This window comes from Staurois parvus, unplaced genomic scaffold (assembly GCF_062004578.1).
Source record: "Staurois parvus isolate SC_StPar_1 unplaced genomic scaffold, SC_StPar_1.0 ptg000116l, whole genome shotgun sequence".
Taxonomy (NCBI): Eukaryota; Metazoa; Chordata; class Amphibia; order Anura; family Ranidae; genus Staurois; species Staurois parvus.
The window spans coordinates 6,258,852-6,278,270 of record NW_028317912.1 but is presented as its reverse complement, the minus strand read 5'-3'; the positions used below and the strand labels follow the sequence as shown (position 1 = coordinate 6,278,270).

Below are 19,419 nucleotides of genomic sequence, written 5' to 3'. Positions count from 1 at the left end.
TCGAGGGGAGTGGCCTAGCAGCAAAATGGAGCTCCACTCTAGATAGGACATGTGGCCTGCACTCCATCTTTAGTTCAGGTCTCCTTTTTTTTTCTTTTTGTTTATTGAACTTTAATTCAATAAACAACCAACAATCGCAGCTCAATGAAGTGGATGTCACATATTTCCTGTGTAGATTTGTACAGAAACTGAGAAGTCTGGCTGCAGAATGGAACTCCATTTTGGAGGTCACGTTTCCTGTCAAGTGGAGCTCCACTCTGTAGCCTCTGAATATTTGTTAGTTCATTAAAGTTCATTAAAAAAGGGGCGGAGTGGAGGTCATGTGTTTCCTCTCAAATTCTGCAGCCAGCTTGTCTGAATAGAGCCCCGCCTCAGTCTAGACTCCTCCTTCCGATGATGCAGTAAGAAAGGGACGGAGCAACTTTGAGCAGCTAGGAGGCGGAGCTGAGGAGCGTGAAAAAGAAATGTATGTGATCTGTTCTGTAGTGTTTACATCGGTTGCTAGGAGACCGGCGCTGTGCTTGGAGCAGCTGCCTGCAAGGTGCTGATGGTGATGGGATCAGTCCATGTAAGGGGGCACTCCGATGGGAACAGTCCGATGGGATCAGTCCATGTAAGGGGCACTCCGATGGGATCAGTGCATGTAAAGGGGGCACTCCGATGGGAACAGTCCATGTAATGGGGCACTCCGATGGGATCAGTCCATATAAGGGGCACTCCGATGGGAACAGTCCATGTAATGGGACACTCCGATGGGATCAGTCCATGTAAGGGGCACTCCGATGGGAACAGTGCATGTAAGGGGGCACTCCGATGGGAACAGTCCATGTAAGGGGGCACTCCGATGGGATCAGTGCATGTAAGGGGGCACTCCCATGGGAACAGTCCATGTAAGGGGGCACTCCCATGGGAACAGTCCATGTAATGGGACACTCCGATGGGAACAGTCCATGTAATGGGACACTCCGATGGGATCAGTGCATGTAAGGGGGCACTCCGATGGGATCAGTCCATGTAAGGGGGCACTCCGATGGGAACAGTCCATGTAAGGGGGCTCTCCGATGAGAACAGTCCATGCAAAGGAGCAAACCGATGGGAACAATGCATGTAATGGGGCACTCCGATGGGAACAGTCCATGTAAGGGGTAGGGGCGGCTTCATATCGGTCAATCAGATAACAAATGGCTGAGGGTCCGGGCAGTCTGTGTTCTTTATCAGAGGGGTCTCCTCTATGCTGCAGATTCAAAGCAGGGAGCCGGCCTGTGCAGATTGCCAGTGACCTCTGACCCCCCAGGTCCCATTAAGGGAACCTGCCTACAATACAGCCGCCATTACTAGGTGGTCCAGGATGTAATAGAAAGGTCAAATTGTGGAGGATTGTATGAGCACAGCACACATTGTCAGATCAGATTGGTGGAGATCGCTCTTCAATCATTTCTGACTTTCGCCCCACACCATGATGGTCACATGATTGCTTGGGTGGGCGCTAACGATGGCGGATCCTCATACAACTCACTGTTTATGTCTTACAGAGCCCCTCCCCCATACTGGGAATCTGATTGGACGTGAAGTACCGTCAGCCTCATAGTGGAAGAGCCGTGAGCCGCCAACATGGACACCAAATGCGTAAAGGTGGTGGAACGATGTCGGCAAGTGAAGGGCGAGGGGACGGACATGAAGTATCAGATGATGGGTGCAGTGAGCAGCAGGCGCTGTCAGTACTTCATCCAGAAGACAGGTAGGTGGGTGAGGATGGGAGCAAAGGGGTCCTCACTGGGGGAAGGAATGGTGTGTCACCCATATACAGAGAGGGCTCCCCATACCCATGTATGAGCTGGAAGTGGCAGGAGATCAGTGCTGGTAGTATCCATCACAGACAACACTGACCCATCCTCCCATCCACCACATACTGACCCATCCCTGCAATCCCCACATACTGACCCATCCCTGCAATCCCCACATACTGACCCTTCCCTGCAATCCCCACATACTGACCCATCCCTGCAATCCCCACATACTGACCCATCCCTGCAATCCCCACATACTGACCCATCCCTGCAATCCCCACATACTGACCCATCCCTGCAATCCCCACATACTGACCCATCCCTGCGATCCCCACATACTGACCCTTCCCTGCAATCCCTACATACTGACCCATCCCTGCAATCCCCACATACTGACCCATCCCTGCAATCCCCACATACTGACCCATCCCTGCAATCCCCACATACTGACCCATCCCTGCAATCCCCACATACTGACCCTTCCCTGCAATCCCTACATACTGACCCATCCCTGCAATCCCCACATACTGACCCATCCACCACATACTGACCCATCCCTGCAGTCCCCACATACTGACCCATCCCTGCTATCCCCACATACTGACCCATCCCTGCAATCCCCACATACTGACCCATCCCTGCAGTCCCCACATACTGACCCATCCCTGCAGTCCCCACATACTGACCCATCCCTGCAATCCCCACATACTGACCCATCCCTGCAATCTCCACATACTGACCCATCCCTGCAATCCCCACATACTGACCCATCCCTGCAGTCCCCACATACTGACCTATCCCTGCAGTCCCAGCATCGACCCTCCGCACAGTAGTGTATTTTACTTTTTTGCTGCCCTAGGCAAGACTAAAATTGAGCACCCACCATCTACATTTATCTCTCCCCTTGCTGTTTAAGATCCACCTCTTCAGTACAGGAGCCTGATGGAGGGCAGTGTGACATGGCAGGGGGGGGTCGTGGGACAGGAGGGGGTCAGCGTGATGGGGGGCAGCAGGACAGGAAGGGGGCAGCAGGAGAGGAGGGGGGCAGCAGGAAGGGGGAGTAGGCCATCGAGACAGGTAGGAGGGTAGCAGGACAAGAGGGAGGCATTATGACAGGGGGAGGGCAGCATGATGGGGGGTAGCATGATGGGTGGGGAGACAGGTGGGGGCAGAGGGACAGGAGAAGTGCAGTGGGACAGGAGGAGGAGCACAGAGGGACAGGTGGGGGGCATGGGACAGGATCGGGGCAGTGAGACAGGAGGAGCGCAGAGGGACAGGTGGGGGGCAGCGTGACGGGGGGCATGGGACAGGATCGGGACAGGAGGAGGAGTGCAGAGGGACAGGAGGAGCGCAGAAGGACAGGTGAGGGGTAGTGGGACAGGAGGAGCTCAAAAGGAGAGGTGGGGGCCAGCGTGATACGGGGCATGGAACAGGATCGGGGCAGCGGGACAGGAGGAGCGCAGAGGGACAGGTGAGTGGCAGTGGGACAGGAGGAGCACAGAGGGACAGGTGAGGGGCAGCATGACGGGGCATGGGACAGGATCGGGGCAGCGCGACAGGAGGAGCGCAGAGGGACAGGTGAGGGGCAGTGGGAAAGGAGGAGCGCAGAGGGAAAGGTGAGTGGCAGTGGGACAAGAGGAGCTCAGAGGGACAGGTGGGGGGAAGCGTGACAGGGGGAATGGGACAGGATCGGGGCAGCGGGACAGGAGGAGTGCAGAGGGACAGGTGGGGGGCAGCGTGACAGGAGGCATGGGACAGCATCGGGGCAGTGGGACAGGAGGAGCGCAGAGGGACAGGTGAGGGGTAGTGGGACAGGAGGAGCACAGAGGGACAGGTGAGGGGCAGTGGGGACAGATGGGGAGTAGTGGGACAATGTGGGGGGACAGGAGGGGGGAAGTGGAACAGGTGTGGGAAAGGGTGACAGGAGGGGGCAGCGTGACCGGGGGCAGTGTGACGGAGAGGGGGCAGTGGTACGGGGGAGGGAAGTGGGACATGTGGGGGGCTGTGTGTCGGAGGGACAGGGGTGGGGAAGCACCAGTCCTCCAAGCTCTTACCTGTCCAGCAGGGGCTCCTCCAGACAGTGTCAGGATCACTCCAGGAGGGACGCTTGTGTCCCATATCCCTCAGGATCTCCGGCGGCGGCTGCAAAAGAGCGGGGGGCTCCTACACCCTGACCTCGTTCTTTTCTTTTTCCTCCTCCGCTGGCACCTTCTAGCCATCCTGCACGTCCCAGCGCACACTGACAGTGGGCCCCGCCCTCACGCGCTCCGAGCGCACACCAGGGATCCGCCCACCACTCTTCTCTCCTCTGCAGCCAGTCCCTTAGCCCGGGTGACCCTCCTTGTGTGTCGGCTTGGCTGTACACTCATCCATGGCAGCACTGTTGTTGACACACACAGTGTCCCTTCTGCCTGGGGGGCGTGCCGCCCCCTGTAAACTGCCACCCTAGACAAACGCCTTGTTTGCCTCATGGCAGATACACCCCTGCCTCCTCACTACCCCCCAACACTAACACAGTCCCATCCCTGCAACCAAAATCAGAACATTAACCCTCCTGGAGCCTTTGCCAGGAAATTCCCTCGTAGACATTCCTCACCAGAACACGTAACCTGTATGCATAGCCAAAACTTTTTTTTCTGTTCTTGGTTAAGTGGGAAGGATCGGCGCCCCTGTTGTGTTTTATTGTTTTTTTTTCGCACTGGGGAGAGTCTCTATTTTTCTTGATGGCTGTTGTCACTGAAGCAGAACATTATGAGAAATGTAAAATTGTAAAAGCTGTTCCCAGAAAAGGAATAGAGAAGTCCTCCAATGCAGACATTTGTTCTACTCTATCCAAAAGTGAAAACGATTTGGCTATAGATACAGTTAACTCCATTTAATCCCTCATTATATGTCACTTACTGTTACCAGGACATAGAAGGTGAATCTCCCCAGGGGGAACACAGATCGCAATAACAATTTCATAGGGAATCTAACCCATGACTTGCTTCCATTGTGAGGATCTTTTAAGAGATCAATAGGAAGGATTTTCCCAACAAAGCTTGAATGATGATCCACCAGGCCAGAGAAAACCTGGTGTTTGGTGACAGGTGCATCAGTTTGTCCCGAGATTGAACCGATTTGTCCCAGGATGAACTAACAAAAGAAAAGAGAAATCATTTTCCTAATGACACCAGTGTAATGGAAATTATTTTTGACTCCAATTTAAGGCTCGTTCACACTTGACTGTTTTACCAACGCTTGCCAAATGCCCCTATAGCGTTTGGCATGTGTTGGTCCGGCGTTTGCGGAGCGTTTTTTAACGCTTGGAAAATGCCGCATGCGCGGTTTAGCGGAGGTTGCTAGGTGTTTTCCGAGCATTAAAAATGCCCCACAAACGCCTATAATGAAGTTTGAATGGTATTACCGCTCCGCAAACACCCCGCAACCCCACCGCAAACGCCAGTCGAGCGTTTGCGGAGCGGCACCATAGACTAGAATAGGAGGCTTCAACGCCTCCTGACTCGACCAGAGGTGTCTGTTTTGCCTCGATGCTAATGCTCCCATTAGAACAGCACCATGTGCTGCAATGTGCAGAATTGTCCGAGGCGTTTGGGAAGCGGTAAAAACGCTTCCCAAACGCCTCTCTTCCGCCTGCACACAACGCTAGTGTGAACGTAGCCTTACTGGTAATTTTTCCACTGACATCCACGTATGTGAAAAATATTACCAAAGGGATGCTCACATAAGGGGAATTATTTTCCCACTGACACCAATGTAATTATTTTTTTTTTTTGCACACTGTCACTGGTATGTTGGTGGGGAATAGTTTTCCCATTGACACCAGTATAAAGGGCATTATTTTACAATCTTTACCAATTTAAAGTAGCAGTAAACTTGTTATATACACGCACGCACGCACGCACACGTGTTAAAGGGAGTTCTTCGTTGCTGTGCTGTCAGTGTGTGGTGATTTCATGTGGTCTTCCTTCCAATGTGAGGTTTCCCATCCACACCAAATAAACCCCTTCCCACCGTCTGTACACTTATGTAGCAACACACTGACACCAGTGAAACAGGAATTATTTTCCCATCTACAGCAACTTGAGAGCATTATATTCCCAGTGACATCGATGTAAGTCACATGTACAAGCAGGCATTATATTTTAACCGACATCAATGTATGAGGAATTATTTTCCCACTGACATCAATGTTAGGCACATTGGGGAGATCCAGATTGCCTTTAAATCATCTGCACATAATTAAGGAAAGCCTTGCTCGTAAAGTTCCAAAACATGCAACAGACTTGGGTAGTTCCTATTTTGGGAATTTTCAAATGTAAGAATTACTGACAGTTTGTAGATAACGTAACAGGAGGTAATTAAAACCACCTCCAATTTGGTGTACAGAGACAGGCCAGACCATGTTTGCGCTGCAAAGCTGTTGTGGATGTTACGCTTCCTCCTTAGGGCTTGCTGGTTGCTAGAATGCTGGAGGCTGCTGCTATCCTAGCAACCAAGGATGCATCTCTGGCTCCATTCAGCTGACAACCAGGAGATTCTCCAGGTGACAGCTGATTGTAAATGAAGGGGCTAAGAATGCCGGCTGATGTAATAAACTAAATATGGCACTTTTTGAACAATGACATCAGTCAGCACCCCCAGCACCCCAACCCTTTGTTTACATTCAATTGTAGGCTGGGGAACATTCCAATCATCAGCTGAATGGGGCGAGGGATGCGTAATTATTTGCTAAGGCACTGCCTACTGCACGCCTAACAGCATCTTACCAACCAATGGCACTGTGCGGCTCAGGAGCTCAGTATGGACTGAGGACAGGGTGTCCACAGTTTGTACACTGTGGCCTCATTGCTGCACGCCTCACCATGCCTCTATGTGACACATTGTTGTGCCTGTTTCTTACGTTTACAAAAATGGCAACTGTCCCATTTTATAGCTAGTTTTAGAGGATAAGTTCACCTTTAAAAAAATAAATAAATAAATAATACATGCACATCTTTTTGTAGGTAAGAAAATGTGCATTTATTAGAAAGCATCGCTCCTGCAATCAGCAGATCGCAGGTGCTATGCAGGACTTCTGCAGACTTGTCAGTGTATGTGTGCTTTTACTCCGTACGGGCAAGGAGATACACACTGACGGGAAGAGACAATGAACTATCACAGTGCTCAACAGTGCTGTGGTAATTCACTGAGGACTACAAGTCGAGAGTGTAGTTTCCCATTCACAGAATTCTGTGACTGAATGACACTGCCGGGCGGGCGAGCAATAGGTATCCCGTGCCTATTATGTGGTATAGGTATCCTAATTAAGGAAGCTGCTTACACCAAAAAACGTGTATCTCCTCTCAACTGAAGGATCAACAGTTATTAAAGCTAAAATCAGTGCTACCCATAAATCAGCATAATTAACAATGTGTCTCATTAATAAAATCATACAAGTTAGGCCTCGTTCACACTATACGTGCAGAAAAACTGATGGAAAAGATTTCACTCGCAGAGCACAAATTTACATCTGTTTTCATACGCATATCAGTGAGTTTTATACAGGGAATAGGGCACATTGAGAACTATTGTTTTCTTTGTACCCTTGCAGAACGTATGCAGAAAAACTCAGAAAGGTATACAGAAAAAAATGGCACGAACAAGGCCTTAGGTTCTATGACTATTCGTAACAATGTAACATGACAATATAAATACATGCAATAAAGGAAAAAAATAAATTAAGATTAAAATGATAAAAAAACTTAAAAAAATATATATTAATAATATATTTTTTAATTATTATTTTTATTTTCATTTTTAGTAATTTTTTTCTATTTTTTTATTGCATTTATTCACATTGTTGCATTACAGTTTTACAAATAGTCACAGAACTTTATTGTTGCATGATTTTATAAATGAGACACATTGTTAATTATGTTCATTTATGGGTGGTGCTGCACTTGCTTAATTTTGGGGATTTGCTGTTTTTGCCGCCCTTCGTCAGACCCCTGGTCACACTTTTTTCTGATCTGCCTATATGAAATCTTAGGAGTCTTTTAGTTGAATCCCATGGTCAAAAATGAAACTGCCCAGAGACAATACATTCTTTCTCCAGTTTTGACATTTGTAACCAAAAGATGACAAGCCTGCCCACCACGACAAGGTAGACTCTTTCAGGGCAGGACCTACACTAAACTACACTACGCTAACCTACTCCATGCTAGTCATCGTATTTTTACTGTTAGATGCCTGATTGTAATAAGCCTCATCCTAGAACCTTCCATCTTCCTCTCCAGACTTGTTTACTAAGATCTACATAAGAACAACCCTTTTCATTCACAAAACAGAGAACAGATTTGAAATGGTTGTTGCTGTTATCTTATGGTGGGTGATGCAGTGGTCAGCAATGCTCACCTGTAATGTCCCGACACATTTCCCTTCTTTAATCAATGCAGAGCTCTCTTCCACATAGATGCCTTCAGTCTGAAAGGTCTAAAGCGATTTAATTGTAGTGAAGTTTGTTCACAGAGAACTGCCTTTGTCGCCCTTCTCATCCTACCAGTCCTCAGTTTTACTGACATAGACAAATGCTCACAATAGTGTGTTACAATAAATAATTGGATGTTAAATAAAACATTAGGTTTTTTTTAGAATTACAATTCCAAAACATCTGAATAGAGCCCATGGCAGCAACAGGGGGAATGACAACCCTCAGGGTACTGTGGTCACCCCCTGAAAGAGGACACCCCACCCATATTCCACCTATCAGGCCATGCACAACACCCCAGTTATCCCACCAGACCACACCCAACTGGGAGGAGGTGCAATCAATCCTGAACTTCGTGAACCCAACAGGAAGGCCGAGACTTCCTCAGAGCTATGCACCACCGACATTCCTGTCCTGCCACAGTTTCAGAGCTTCCCCGAGAGGTAGCCTCACTCCATTCCTTCAGGCACAGAGTGTCTACACTCCGCCTAAAAAAAAACCTGTGCTAATACACTATTATGAGCATTATTTATTAATTATATTAATAAAAGGTAATTTTATTTTGGTTTATTCACATATATTATGGATTGGCAATATGAGATTATTAGTATACAGTATTTGATTAAGGGTTTTGTATATTAAAATATTTTTTATATACATGTACTTATTTTTTATATACATATAATTCTGTATACTAATTTTTATATTAATTGCATCAGGTTGGTATCACCCGTTTTTTTTGAGGATTAGGGGGTGAGTTTTTTTATTTTTTATCTAGTGTATTTTTATCAAATTTATAATTATTTAGATTATTAAAGGTTTTTTGAGGCTGTCCAATTTATACTGTCCAATAATGATGTTGGGAGCCATTAAGGGATATATACTATATAGTGCCATTAAGAAGTACTGCCCTGTGATCTATAGGGTCTGTGGAAAACAGGCTTCTTTTCACTGCGAGTCCGACGGTAGGGTTGCCTAGTTACCATTCGGACTACACTAGTATGGCAGTGGTTGTGCCGCCCAGCGGTCTGATTGGCAGACCTTCAGCCTATAAAATGGAGTACTGTCTACCAATAACGCAGTCCTGAAAAAGTCAATCGCATTCCTGTTCAAAATGCATGCTATTCTTTGCGGTGCAATTTGCGTCCATACATTTTGTATGGACGCCAATGGCATAGCAAAGTATCGGTAATTGGTAACGGCGAGTACTTGAGCGACAGTATCGATATCACACTTGCATCCCTAGTTAGGATATGACAGTGTTGTATCTGATGAATGTTAGACAATGTGGCCAGTAGATTAGATCCATCAGCATTTAGAGCCCGGAATTCAAATGTTGGAATTGTGTCCCTGGTGGTGGGTGTTTATTGGCTAGAATAGTTTTCTCACACCTTTATTTATAATGCTGACATTTTGACATTTGCTGTGTACAATGGTTGCACCATCTAAATCATTTTATGATCGTTATTTCTAGGTTCTGGGTTGCTTGCAAGATTCCAGACTGGACATCGAGTGGATGAGATATTTTCACAATCTACCTGACTCACTTACCTCACTCCTGATGCTGCTGACAACCGCCAATAATCCAGACGGTACGGCTTTATTCTTTCATGCACAAATCTGAGACCGCAGAACTGAAAGCAAATGCTGCACAAAAAATAGATGACTGGAGTGTTAACTAGTGGATGTGTATTTCTTATTTCTGAAAGATAAAGATCTCATGTAGGGCCAGTTCACACCACAAAACGCACTCTGGATGCATTCCGGATACGTTTTTGCTTACAGTTCACACCACACTCTGTTGCGGTGCAGTTTTGATGCAGTTTGCCATGTTCCAGTATGGTTCTGTTTAGAACAAAATGCAGCATTTTCTCTTTTTTTCCTGCACCAGAAGCTGAAATAGGCTGTGGGATTTGCAGTGTGCATAGAACAGTGCGTATGATCACAACTAGTGCGCATGCTTGTTTCAAAGAAACAGGTGAGGAGGAAAAGCATAGGTGTGGGAGCTCATGAAGGATTGGGGAAAACCTCCTGCGCTCAATCCTACTAAACTAATAATAAGCTGCTACACCTGCACCTTATTACCGAAAGTGAAAAACCAAAATATAACAAACAATAAGTGTAGCGCTCTGGTGAAAACTAACTAAATCTCAACATAAACAACATGTGACATAATGGTGGAACAAACCGTGAATCTTAATGAGAATGAATGCTAAAACAGTGCAACATCACACGATATTGTGCATATGGTGGACATGACTAATATTAAGCCCCCTAATACAGGGATATACCCTATAAAACAAGTGCTCTGTGTCAACACACTTTATTCATACCATAAATAAACCGCTGAAATCAGAAAAAATATATATATATATATACAGCAAGTGAATATAAATGAACACATCACTGAAAGTAATATCTCATAAACAAAACTTGCCACCAGTGTTCACAACAATAAATGCAATCATGCAGGTGAATCTTGTACGTTTGTAGGCTCTGGTGATGACTCCACACACAGCTAGATTGGCTCATCACCTCCTTGCTGCAACCCTAAAAGGGCCTAAATGCCTTATGGATCACTCCTGGATCCCCCTTGGGTTAAAGCGTATCCTCTAGGAATATCCTAAATGGCTGTTATTCAGAAAAATCATCTTCCACATGGTCCACAAAGAGAAAAGCCTCCATAGTGTTTTATCATTTATTAACACAGTAATTAAAATAATATACACAGGACACTCACATGATATATCTTCTTGTATACAGCATTTTGAACCTGATGTATGGGTGTACTTGCATGGGTTCTTTAGGGAGTCCAAAGATGGCGTCCGCGCCAAAAATGACGTCACCTATGCCTTGCATCACCTCTCACGTGACTTCCTCAGGGACCCTGACACCATTATGTCACATGTTGTTTATGTTGAGATTCAGTTAGTTTTCACCAGAGCGCTACACTTATTGATTGTTATAGCTCATGAAGGATGTTACAAGGAAGCAGAAAAACACAGTAAGAAATGATTTTATGAAAAATAGATTATTACATTAACTAGCTGATGTGTATTGGATTTTTTTCTGAATAAGGATATTGTTTAGTGTCACAAAAAAAATCTGGCCTCCTCCTTCCCCTTATAGCCAGCCAATCCTCTCCTTTTTTGTTAGATGTTAAAGAAGTGACACTAAACTTTGGTTTAAAAAATGTGTTGTTAACCCAAAAAGTCGTTTTTACTGCTTCAAATCCCAATTTTTTTTTTTTTTGTGAGTGGGCTGTGCAGTGTATGTAGAGCAGTGTACATGGCCATAACTTATATTCACTGCTCTTTCCAAATAAACAGAAGTGAGGGGGATAGGAGACATTTGGGAGTCAATGGCGGATATCACAATGATACACAGTAAGACACAATTTCTTGAAAAATAATTGTTTTTTTTTTTTTGTTAAATCAAGATATCATTTAGTTTCAGAAAAAAAAATATCTGGCCTCCTCCCCTAATAGCCAGGCTATCACGTTCTTTTCTTGCAAGATGTTAAAGTGACACTCCAGTGTGCATAGAACAGGCGTATGATCACAACTAGTGTGCTCATTTCAAACAAACAAGTGGGGGGAAAGCATAGGTGTGGGAGCTCATGAAGGATGTTACAAGGAAGCAGAAAGACACAGTAATAAATTGTTTAATGAAAAATAGTTTATTACAGGGCCATTAATTAGTGGATGTGTACAATTATAAACAACAAATTCTCACACAGTCACAAATGCTACTAAAAATATTCCCTTCTTGTGTCAAATACAAAACTATATATCAGAAAGCAGCTCACACTAACACATACTCATGATGTGCGTGGATTCTAATACATAAAACACGCAGTGCCGCGCTCTCTTTTAGTATGTGAGAGCAAACAAATTATGTTATAAAACAGTGAACATATGTGAAAAAAGTCTCTAAGTATAAAGTTTTTCTTCAACTTGAAACAAACTTCACAATTTCATATCTTCATGCAATATAAATCCTCCACCACAAATTCCAGATGTGCCCTCACCAGGGGTTTTTGACCTCACATATAGTTTGTTCAAAAAACGCTTGTGTTCCTTGAGGTGGACATAAATGGTCAGATGTATCCTGAAAAAGGTATCTTCCTCCAAAGATTAAAGGGATCGGTGATCTTTCCTCTTCCATTTAGCATACATGTCAAAAAACGAGTAAAACACAATAGTGCGTTATCCTTTAAAACACATTACTTTACTAAAAGCATAAAAAGTGGCCAGTCACATGGTACAGGTGCTAGATCGCACCAGATATATGCGCAATTAAAACCTGTAATACTCTTGTATGAGCAATCAAAGGAAACTCCACTCCTGAAATGTAACAATGTGGTTGTAACGATGAAGTGGGGGGCTTGGTGACGTCATGAAGCTCGCTGTTCATCGTTACAACCACATTGTTACATTTGAGGAGTGGAGTTTCCTTTGATTGCTCATACAAGAGTATTGCAGGTTTTAATTGCGCATATATCTGGTGTGATCTAGTACCTGTATTATGTGACTGGCCACTTTTTATGCTTTTAGTAAAGTAATGTGTTTTAAAGGATAACGCACTATTGTGTTTTACTCGTTTTTTTATCATGTATGCTGAATGGAGGAGGAAAGATTAAAGGGATCGGTGATCTTTGGAGGAAGATTCCATTTTCAGGATACATCTGACCATTTATGTCCACCTCGAGGGACACATGCGTTTTTTGACCAAACTATATGTGAGATCAAAAACCCTGTTGAGGGCACATCTGGCGTTTGTGGTGGAGGATTGATATTGCATGAAGATATGAAATTGTGAAGTTTGTTTCAAGTTGAAGAAAAACATTATACTTGGAGACTTTTATTCACATATGTTCACTGTATTATAACATAATTTGTTTGCTATCACATACTAAAAGCGCGGCACTGTATGTTTTATGAACTAGAGGATGTGTATTGGATTTTTTCTGAATGATAAGGATATTGTTTAGTGTCACGAAAAAATCCGGCCTCCTCCTTCCCCTTACAGCCGACCAATCCTCTCCTTTTTAGTAAGATGTTAAAGAAGTGACACTAAACTCTGGTTTAAAAAATATATCCAATTCAAATATGTGTTTTTTAAGCCAAAAAAAAGTCATTGGTGCTCTCAGACCCTCCAAATCTCCATTTTTACTTTTTTTAATTTGTGATCCAACTTCCTGATATGGGCCCTGGGCGATGGGTGATGGGGCGTGCAGTGTGTATAGAGCAGTGTACATGGCTACAACTAATATTCACTGCTGTTTTCAAACAAAGAGAAGTGGGGAAAAGGAGAGGTTTGGGAGTTAATGTAGGATGTCACAAGGAGTTTTATTTTCAAAAAGAAGTTGGAGGGAAGGTGTGGAATCTCATGGAGGATGTTACAAAGAAGTAGAAAAACACAGTAAGAAATTATTTCCAGAAAAATAGATTACAGGAACAGTAACTAGCGGATGTGTTTGGGTTTTTTTTCTGAATAATAGGGATATTGTTTAGTGTCACAAAAATAAAAAAATCTGGCCTCCTCCACCCCTATAGCCAGCCAATCCTCTCCTTTTTTGTAAGATGTTAACGTTAAGATGTTTTAAAAATGTATACAATAACCCAAAAAAGTGACTTTTTCTGATCCAGATCTCCATTTTTTGTAATCCAACTGCCAGCTGTGGGTGACAGGTGGTGGGTTTTGCAGTTTGTATACATAAAATATAATATTATATATAACATTTTCTTTTTTAAACAGAAATGAGAAGAAAAGGAGAGGTTCAAGGGTTAAAGAGGATGTTACATGAAGTCAGAAACACACCATAATATCTTACATTAACTTACCACTATTTTATCTATGTTAAAAACTAAAATCTATTTTTTTTTTTTTTGTATTTTTTTTTTTTTTTTTTGTAATTTTTTTTTTTTTCCAAACAAAGTGAGAAGAAAAGGACAGATTCAGGAGACAGGGAAGATGTCAGAATCAGAAACACACAGTATAGAGAGAGCTATGGCTAAAAAATGGACTTTTTTTCCCCTTTAAGCCAGTAATTAGGGGGAGGTAAGAGAGATGGGCTGTAAACATAAAAAACCCATAATTGCCTGATGTTACTTACCTCATTCGGCCCTTACCTGATGTTACTTACCTCATTCGGCCCTGGGTCTTTTGGCTCCTTGAGGCTTGCTGTACGCTGCCTTTCTTTTGGGCTCTTTGGCATTCAGGGCATCCAGGAGACCTTCAGCTACCAGCTCTTTGTATTTAGCCCCTTTGCTTGCTCGGGAAGAGCATCGCTGGGTGCTGGTTGTAGGCTCCTGGGATGCCAAGCTGGTGGTGATGTCCCTCCTCTTCACCTTGAGGGCCTTTCCATCTTCAGCCCTCTTCCCAGATGTCTTTGGGAACCTCACTGGATAGTGGAAGATGGGAGCCATGGTGCAGGTAGTAGCCATGTCCAGAAGCTGTCCCAGGGCCTCAGTCTTCTCAGGCTTTCCTCCCTGCAGGTAAGTGACAGCGGCCATGATGTCCTCCTCTCTGTCCTTCCCGGTGCAGTCCGAGGATGCGAATCCCAGAAGCAGAAGAGGGTCCGCTGATCCCCAGTCGAAGTCTTTGGCCATCATAAAAGCAGAAACGCTGAAAACTTGCTGAAATCCACAGAAATCCACAGAAATCCTGGAGCTACAGGTGTCTGTGTCCTCAGCAGTACAGCTATCAGCAGCGATCAACTGTCACTTTTGGTGTGAGGTTGTTTACTCAAATCTCCCCCCCCTCCCCCCCCCCTCCTCAACCGACCTGATGCTTAGAAATTCACCTGTTAGCCCATTTGTTTAACACATAAAACCTTATTTTACCCCAAATACTACCAGAAATATTGTTCTATAGACACACACTTTAATATCACCATACATTTAGACTGGGCACGTTTAACCCTTTTTCTGCCAGAGACGTTTTTAGGGTTTTTTTTACACATATTTTAAAAATGAATTTAAGGTGATTGCTGAAGATTACAGAAAACCCCCAAACATGATATATTTTCTTGCAGCAGAGACCCTGGCAATTCAAATATCAAAAATTATATCAAAAATTAGACAATTTATGTCACATAATATGTGTGCAATGGTTTTTCAAGCTCAAATTTTTAGTAAAAAATGTCACTAGAGTTCATTTTAGGGCACACAAACACAATATATTCCCCAAATGTTTGGTAAAATATAAAAGATGAAGTTGCACCAGGTAAATAGATGCCCAATATGTGAAGCTTTAAAACTGAGCGTGTCCATAATACAGACATGTACTTCAGCACCCTATATTTTCTCCAAGGGGACACATTAAAAGCCCCTCCAGGTCATTAGGTTGGAAGTAACTCTGTATAACAGCCCTAAAATGATTGCTGTCACTCTGGCATGTGCAGCAATGCACAACACGTGTAGCACCAGCAATGTTTTCATATGTGGGTGCCATGACCGGTGTGCTCAGGTTGGTATGTACATAGGGGGGGGGACGACCTTTTGGAGGTTTAAGTGCCTGGGTGTACGTTTATTTGTTGACACTTTTTATTGATATCACAGAGAGGACACCGTCTCCTATGTGATGTAATGCCTTTGTGACAGGTGCTGCTTCTTCACACATCAGGAGTCTATTTCAGCAGCAAGCCGACAGACAACTTGTGATACATTGTTACATACAACACACTCCCAGCTCCTGGTGTGTACCCCCCCCCCCCCCGGCAGTGAGAGGGTTAATGATGCCGTAACAGATGTTGGTGTTTCTGGGGGTTGGAGGGGCATTAGGGGCCTCTTACTATATGGCTGATTCATGATTTGGTTGCCTTGTCTTGGCAGTGTGTATTTCCCTCCTGGGATCCAGTTTGTGTTTTTCTGCTCCTGATAGTTGTCTGTGAGTATGGCTGGGGAAGACAGGAATGGAGGGCACTCACACTCTATTAGTTTCACTGCAGGCAGGTGAGATGTCGGGTCTTTTAGACCCCTGTCACCAGTTACTGTGAGCAGGGAAAGGGCCACGCTCGAAATGCGTTGTCATGGTGACAGTGGAAGCCTCCATCTTGTTTGGTCCAGCTTGCACTCCACCTTGATCCCCGGATCCAGTTAACTTCCTTTGTTGATGTCACTTCTGGTGCACCGCATCCGAGCCCACGCAGGTTACCGAGTGACTCCCAGAATCCTAGTGGACCCATTGATGGTGGATCCTTACTAGCGGAGTCGCTAGTGGTTATAAAACAGTCCTGTTTGCTGACATGGGCTCACCGCTGACACTCCTGAAGCTCTGTGAGCTTCTATCTCCCTGGAAGGCTTTCCTTTAATGTGCAATGTTGCTGTTTTTATTGAAGTTCATCCTCTCTTGTTCTGACTGGTATATTACCATTGATCAAGCAAGAGAGCACGTGTTTTATCTGCCATAAATATGCTTGTGCCTTGTTATAAACGTTTAGTGCCACAGTGACCGAATTGTTGTTCTGATTTTTGATTTGACATGGGGACTCCTTTATACAAGTCACTTTCCTCGAATCGCTTTTGGGACATTTGGTTTCATGTTTGCTTTTTTCACCACTCTTGGTGATTTTCATGCGAAGCAGCTGAGGACTAGCAGCCACTTTAGACAATCATTCTATGTATACCTCACTGCCCAGCCTTAGCGCCTAAACTTCAGGATATATATCCAAATTTATTCTGCAGAAGGGCAATGACCCCAAACATACATCCAATGTCATTATAACCATCTTTACTGTAAAGAAGAACAAGGAGTCCTGGAAGTGATGGTTTGGCCCCCACAGAGCCCTGATCTCAACCTCATCAAGTCTGTTTGGGATTACATGAAGAGTCAGAAGGATAAAGGGCAGCCTACATCCACAGAAGATATGTGGTTAGTTCTCCAATCTGTTTGGAACAACCTACCTGCCGAGTTCCTTCAAAAACTGTACAAGTGTACCTAGAATTGATGCTGTTTTGAAGGCAAAGGATGGTCACACCAAATATTGATTTAATTTGGATTTCTCTTTGGTTCATTTACCTTCCATTTTGTTATTTGATAAAAATAAACTATTAACACTTCTATGCCTGAAAGAATCCATAGTATAAGTAAACCCTCTTCTTGTAAAACAGCCCATTCAGTTTGAAATAGAAATGAAAGGCAAAACATTTATGTATACTGTGGGAACTCGCTTCAACGTGGTAGAGCTTTTAAACGCAAACAGCTACTCGCTTTCTTTTTCAAGGGCCTTTTAGCCCACTTTTTTTTAAATGAAAGTTCAAACATAATGCTTCCCACGCAGGGGTATCCACCAACAAAATCAGCCTCCTGGCTTACACACAGTTCAATGTCAGTCTCCTGTAGACTCTTCCCAAATTATAGCCACTAGCACACAGCTAGTCTGGCTTCCACCTGGCTCCAGGGCAGAGACCTCCCATCTGACTCCTATCTGCTGGGGTGGAGCCCTGCTGACTCCTAGCTGCCGGGGTGGATCCCTGCTGACTCCTAGCTGCCGGGGTGGAGCCCAGAACCCTGGTCCTGACTCTCTCTAAAGGCCTGCACACACCTGTGCAATCAGTCTCCTGGCCTATCCCAAAACCTGGTCCCAGGATTGAAGATTTCATCCCTCCCAGATCTCTTTGAAATCTCCAGGCTCCAGATCCCAAAACAGACCTTACAAACAAAGGAGGAAAGTGAAAAGCCACTTTCCTCCGTATCAAACACTTACCCTGGAGCCCCTCAACCTGCCTAGTTGAGAATCCTGGGTGACAGATCGTCACACTGACACAATACATATAGAAAAAGTGAAAATATATCTTCTGTTCTCAGCTTCATATGGAACTCAGGGAGGAGAAACAGCAGCACACTGGTCTTCCCAGTGAAAGACTGTGAAGGAAGCATGTCAGCACAGTTTAATCCATGGAGGAGAACAGGCTGAGTTGTCAGCAGAACCAGAAAACTGGCCACACTGTGCTCTCATGCCTGGTGTGGTCAGTTTTTAATAGGAAAGCACAGGAACTGGCAGGAACACCAACAATTTCACACAAAGCAAGCAATTCAAGGAGAACAGGATACTTTTTTTTTTTTGGTACAAGCACGTGGTACAACAGTTGTATGTCAGGAGTATGCAATGTTGGGCTTACATATTTAATTTACAGCATTTTTTACACCGGCCTAAAATGTTTGCACAGCAGTGTGTGTAAATAAGTGTATGTGTACGTGTGTGTGTTTATAAAAATATATTTTAAAAAATTGTACTATCCCCGAAATAAAATTTGCAACAATGTTTTTAATGGTAGTTGGATGTTTTGGATATGTTCTATTGGTGTAAGACTTGTGAATGTTACCCCTCCCTATCCTAAAACAGGACATTCAGAATAAAGGCAGTCGCTTACTTTGGAATTGAATGCATGAATGGATTTCCTTCTCTGAAAACTTTCAGCCAGAGTCTGGAGTGGTTGGGACATTGATATAGATGTAAAGCTGGGTTGGGTGAAGATCTGCTGACTATTTGTGCCTCTAATGATTTTCTCCTTGTTTTTTTTTTCACTTTTTTGATCATTCATTTTATCTTGGAGATCCACATCTGTAATAACACATTCACCTGCTATTTATCTTGTTTTTCTAGCTCACCACTTTAGCACCTAAACAGAGAAAGGGAAATCAACATGGGGGATGAAAGTGAATGGTTGAAACGTCCTGTTGGCCAGAAGAGTGAGCACAAGGTAAATTGTGATTTCTGATGTTTAAATATGATCCACGTCATCATGCATGCCTAAAGGAGAACTTGAACTCCCTTACCCACTTCCAGTCCGGACACTTTTTTACCCTCGTCCTGTCCAGGCCAATTTTCAGCTTTCAGTGCTATCACAGTTTGAATGACAATTGCGCAGTCATGCAACACTGTACCCATATGAATTTTTTAGCATTTTTTTTTAGACAGATAAAGCTTTATTTTGGTGGTATTTATTCACCACTGGGATTTTTATTTTTTTTGCTATGTAAATGAAAAAGTCCAAAAATTTAGAAAAAAAGTGTTTTTCTTATAAAAGTTTGGAAATAAATAGTATTTCAGTATAAATCTTGGCCAAAATGTATTCTGTTATCTTTTTAGTAAAATAAAATAACCCAAATTAGTTTATAACCAAAAATTATAAGTTTTAAACATTTTTTTTTTTT

At 44.0% G+C, this 19,419-nt stretch overlaps 1 long non-coding RNA gene across 1 annotated transcript in view; it reads left to right on the top strand.

The window, feature by feature from the left end:
* The first annotated feature begins 416 nt into the window (after positions 1-416).
* The window catches only part of LOC149467312 (uncharacterized), a 35,566-nt gene continuing 16,563 nt past the window's right edge, over positions 417-19,419 (top strand). The window contains exons 1-4 of the long non-coding RNA XR_016311969.1: positions 417-466; positions 1,533-1,738; positions 9,731-9,848; positions 18,869-18,965. This is a non-coding gene — a long non-coding RNA (uncharacterized LOC149467312). The remainder of the gene's footprint in view (positions 467-1,532; positions 1,739-9,730; positions 9,849-18,868; positions 18,966-19,419) is intronic.